At 36.5% G+C, this 5,735-nt stretch overlaps 2 protein-coding genes across 4 annotated transcripts in view; both read right to left on the minus strand.

Annotated features, from left to right (window-relative positions):
• LOC106874286 (toll-interacting protein) overlaps positions 1 to 5,735 on the minus strand; it is a 271,164-nt gene that overhangs the window by 243,750 nt on the left and 21,679 nt on the right. The window lies entirely within an intron of this gene.
• Positions 1 to 5,735, minus strand: part of LOC106874287 (EF-hand calcium-binding domain-containing protein 6) — a 300,872-nt gene that overhangs the window by 182,104 nt on the left and 113,033 nt on the right. The window lies entirely within an intron of this gene.

A 5,735-nucleotide genomic window follows, 5' to 3' on the forward strand; every position in this document is an offset into this window, starting at 1 on the left:
CTTACTCTAACGACCTCGATTACCTTATCCACCCATTTCTCCGCTAGAAGTATTCCTACGCCCCCGACCCCGTCAGTGTTCCCTGCCCAGAAAATCTTGTACCTGTGTTCCTTGCCTGTGAGGAACCTCGCAGAACCTCCTCTCCATCTTACTTCCTGGATGCAGCACATATCTACGCGTCCCCGTTCAAGCATCTCAACAATTTCACCAGATCTACCTTTCAGCGTGCCGACGTTGAGAGTGCCAATCCTAACAGTATGGGTGTTGGGCACAGTATTTGCAGCTCAGTTACAAGCAGTGACATCACAATCATTTGTGGCTGGGTTGTAACACGTAATGTTTGTTAACATTTCTTGTCAAGAAATCTTCTGCTGGTTCTGCCCTTCCGAATTTCTCTTGAATAAAAAATCCTTTACTTTCAAAAAATACAGGTAAGGGCTGGAAACAAGAAGAGCATCTAGCAATACAAATCCTTCCTCATTTCCCTCAAAAGACATACCAACATGCATAAACAGATGTTAAATGAAATGTGTGAAGGAACAAATTATATTACACATGATCTAATGCACAATTTGGACACAGGTTCATACAAACCTTACAGAAAACCTAATGATGTAGCAGCAGCTTCTATGAAGCCACTTGACTTACTAGTAATAGGAACCAAATCTCCCTTCAATGACATACATTCTGCTGTCTTAATTATATACATATGTATGTACACACATGCATACATGTATACATATATTTATTTATTTATTGCCCACAGGAGGCTAAACACAGAGGGGACAAACAAGGACAGACAAAGGGATTAAGTTGATAACATCGACCCCAGTGCGTAACTGGTAATTATTTAATCGACCCCAAGAGGATGAAAGACAAAGTCGACCTTTGGAATTTGAACTCAGAACGTAACAGCAGATGAAATACCGTTAAGCATTTCACCCAGCGTACTAACGATTCTGCCAGCTCGCCGCCTTACATACATATATGTATCAATAGGTAAGTACAATCCAATGAAATGAGTGTTTAGCAACGCATTTGGTGGATAAATATTCTTTATTTATGAATGAACAAAACAACCGATGGCCTCGAACAACTACTAACCCCAATGGAGTCTTCGCTTACATCTGGGAAGTACTGTTGTTGCAACTTGGACTACATCCAAAGAATGAATCATTCACAAATGGAATGAAGTCATTCACAAACACACTTCAGCCTCAGGCACCACAGACATGTTATCTCATCTCACTGACATGTACCAGTGCTACAGTGGTTGCAACACCTTGGAACTGACTGGTCTTATGCCACTTCCAACCAGGTATTCCTGCTTTGCTTATTTCATCTCTTCTTATCCCCATATTGTCTCTACAACCCAGGCCCTGCATTATCCACTATGTTCAGTCCTTACTCCCAAAACATCAGTCTTCTGGAATTCCCGCTATGCACGTTTTTCAAAAGCTGTCAGCTCGCAGTTGTTCGAGAAGATTGTCAATAGCACCAATTTCACCAATCTCACTGAGCTTGATTATAACAATGATACAGGACTTTCCTCCAGCAAAGAAAAAAAACAACAAAAAAAACAATAAAAACAAAGTGAAAAATACATTGGATAATGTAGTCCTAGATACACTATGCCTGAAGAAAATAAAAGATGAAATGGTCATGGCTGGAACATTTTTCATCATGGGTGTCTTTGGTCAGAACTGATCTGAAGCAGAGCAACAGTAACAAGTGAACATCTTCGTTATTAAATGAGAAGTTGTGGCATTCAACTTCTCCTCCTTATTAACTAATGCAATATTAAATCAGAATCAAAACAATAACAGAATCAACAGCTCAGTTCAGTGAGTGACAGGTTGCCACCACAACACAGTATCTCTCACACTTAGTGTTACAGTTGACTGTAAAGGAAATACAATGGAAAGCTGTAAATGAGCATAAATGCCATAACAGTGACCTTTTGCAGATAGGTTTCTCAGACAGCCAACATTAAATAACATTTATCATCAATATGTGAGAGTTAGTCAAAAGAGGGCAGTGGTGTGGAAGAAATGTAGAGAACAAAGCAAGAGTTAATGTCAATGGAACATTCAACTATTTTCCTTCTACATTCTGAGTTCAAATCCCAACATGATATTTCTTTGCTTTACATCAATCGTGGGACCAATCTAATATATAGTCATGTTGGCACTCCGTCGCTTACGACGTCGAGGGTTCCAGTTGATCCGATCAACGGAACAGCCTGCTCGTGAAATTAACGTGCAAGTGGCTGAGCACTCCACAGACACGTGTACCCTTAACGTAGTTCTCGGGGATATTCAGCGTGACAGTGTGACAAGGCTGACCCTTTGAATTACAGGCACAACAGAAACAGGAAGTAAGAGTGAGAGAAAGTTGTGGTGAAAGAGTACAGCAGGGTTCGCCACCATCCCCTGCTGGAGCTTCATGGAGCTTTAGGTGTTTTCGCTCAATAAACACTCACAACGCCCAGTCTGTGAATCAAAACCGCGATCCTATGACCGCGAGTCCGGTGCCCTAACCACTGGGCCACTGCGCCTCCACTATATAGTCATACATTGCAGATAAATCCAAACAATGATTTCAACACACTCCACCCCTGCGATTTAAAACCTTACACTGTTGTAAGGAATCACTACATAATTGATATAATTAGCATAAATGGTTGACTTAGTGGAAGTATTGGGTTCAAACATGATAAAAATTGATACTAATTTCTGAAGATGGCACAAAACCTTACACTAACAGGGAGAGGATGAAGAATGTATGGACAATTTTCTCCAGAAAATTTGCAACAGAAGTGAGGTAAAATGCTTACAAATTCAACAATAGAATCCATAGAATTATCACCACCACAACTGTCATTATCATTATTAACTGTCTTCCATACTGGTATGGACCGAATGATTCAAAAGGTGCCAAAGAGCCAAAGGATTGTATTGAGTATGCTTTGGCATGGTTTCTATGGTTGGATGCCCTTCCTAATACCAACCACTTTACAAAGTGTACTGGTTAATATTGGACAAAATAGCTTGGTGATATTCAGCTCTATCTTTTTACAATTTATGCTCAAATCTATCAAAATCTAGTTTGCCTTTCAACTGTCTAGTGTTGATAAAATAATTTTGTGAAGTTGATGTAATTATCTAAACTCTGTAAAGTTGTACCCCAACACAGCCCTACTTCAGTGACTGGAACCAGTAAAAACAGACTGGAGATTCAGTTCACCAGGAGCTCATGCCAGACTCTACAAAGACAACTCTTGAAAATTAATCTTATCAATATTAATTAATAAGGAAGCATGTACACAGTCACTCGATCAATTAGAAATATCAGTAAAAATCCCTCAAATAAAACTCTATCTTAACTCTTAAACAGTTAGATGCTACTCACTGTATCAAAAAGTCTTTGACTGACCAATAAGAAGCTATACTGTCATTGCAATAACCATTGCCATATCCTATAACTTTTAAAAATGTAATGGACAGGTGAGATCATTTTGAAGAATAAGAGGAAGAAGGAGGAGGAGGATTAGTGAGAGATGGCTGTAACTATGTAAAGTGGCAAAGGGTTGGGAACTGATAAAGGAAGGGGGAGAAAAGTTGATGTTAAGTGGATGTAGCTATGTGAAATGGTAGAAGATTGGTAACGTTACAATAGATGCCATTCAGAGAGATGTGTTCTTCTGTCCATCACACACACACAGGCATCCACACATGTGCATAACTTGTACACTTTCTATATCTCTCAATAGTATCTCTCTGTACCTCTTTCTCCTTTTCTTTCCCTCCATCTGTCACTCCCTCTCTGTCTCTCTTACACGCACACACACATATGCACACTACCACTCCACAATAGAGCCAAAACTGTTGTGGACAATTGCGTGTGTGTGTATAGGGGACAGTGGATGTGGTCAGTTTATACATCCTACATATCCTTCCTGAGCAATGAAACAGAAGACACCGGCATAGGGTTCTATAGACATACACTCCCAGGAACTCATGCTGGAATTCCTAACTACATAAATATGTATAACATATACATAACACACATTCATAACACACATGATTCACAAAATACATGCATATGGACTTACAAATATTTTTTTAAAACTTTCAACTTCAGAAAGTAATTTTGCATTAAAAATTTGTGAAACCACATAAATGATAACATGCACATGCTCAAACATCAACCAATTGCATGCCATAGAAGTGTGTGTGTGTGTGTGTGTGTGTGTGTGTGTGTGTGTGTGTGTGTGTGTGTGTGTGTGTGTGGGTATATATATATATATATATATATATATATGATTGAAAAAATTTGGAGTCAACAAGGAGTACGGTTGGACATTTATTTTCAATCACTACAATTGTTTCTATGCAATGTAGTTCTCCAGGCATGCAGGTACTTGATTATGCAACCATTTCCTTGCATTATGAGATCTAGTTGCGTTTCCTCAAGCAATATATAGATATTGTCTGTGGCTTACAATTGGCTAAAATTACCCAAAATTTACAAACTTTAAAAGATATTAATTCTTTATTTATTGATTTATGGTGAAAATGTATTTCATGTCACTGATTACTTTACAAAATTACACACCAATACGCCGAATATGAAATCAACTGGAGCAAAAATTGAAGAAATTGAAAAGTGGTGACCAAACAAAAAAGATCCCAAATGTTTCATATTAAACATTTCTGAAGATCTTGCAATTTTTATTCATTTTATTTTTTATCTTATTTTATTTAATTTTTTTGTACATTGCATGTATCCTGGTTCTTACACCATAGCTTGGGCTTTCAGTTCTTTTTATAAAATTACTTTTGTAGTTAGTATACTAAACCTTATCATCTGTTCAAATGACACCCAACCTTTTACTTTCTCAGAACAATTTTAATTACATCTGTTAATTTATCTTTTCTTTTTCATCACCTTCGTTTATTTCTCTATATATAATTTGCTTTTCCTACATTATCATATTTTTGTGTGCATATAAACTTACATGCTTGTCCACATGTATGAGTGTATATGCATATTTGTGTGCATATCTGTATATGTGTGGATATATATACAGTAATTTGTCCTCTGAGGCTGCTTGTAATGCAAAAACTTGTAAAGCAGAGCAATAATTTCCCATAGTAGCAATGCTATAAATCATAATTTGTTCCCAGAAAATATTTTAGCTATAAAATTTATAATACTTGTAAATAAATGACAATAAAACAACAGTAAAATGTCAAGATCATTCATAATATTATTATTAGAATTGTTTTCTGAATCACTTTTATTTCCACTAGACTTGTGCACACCATCACTTATAGACACAATCGCTGATTCACAAGTACTTGTAGATAGACTTGTAGACTTCTTTTTAAAAAACAAGTCTAGATGTGTTTGCTTGGAAGAAGCTTTTCTTCAATCTCTATAAATATCTCAGTAACATGCAGAAGCATTTGTTATGTTAGTAAAAACTTTTGCAATTGTGCTGAAAAATAAAACTCATAAACCCAGGGTCTCATAAAGCAGATCTTTGTAAAGTAAGGTATAACTCTCTCTTTCTCTTCTCTATAAATATATATACACACACACATATATATATATATATATATATATATATATATATACTTTATTTAAAAGCAGCAAAAATATAACAAAAGACTGTTACTTGGAGTAACAGTATTTTGTTATATTTCTGCTGCTTTTAAATAAAGCATATT

The sequence above is a fragment of the Octopus bimaculoides genome, chromosome 22 (assembly GCF_001194135.2).
Source record: "Octopus bimaculoides isolate UCB-OBI-ISO-001 chromosome 22, ASM119413v2, whole genome shotgun sequence".
Taxonomy (NCBI): Eukaryota; Metazoa; Mollusca; class Cephalopoda; order Octopoda; family Octopodidae; genus Octopus; species Octopus bimaculoides.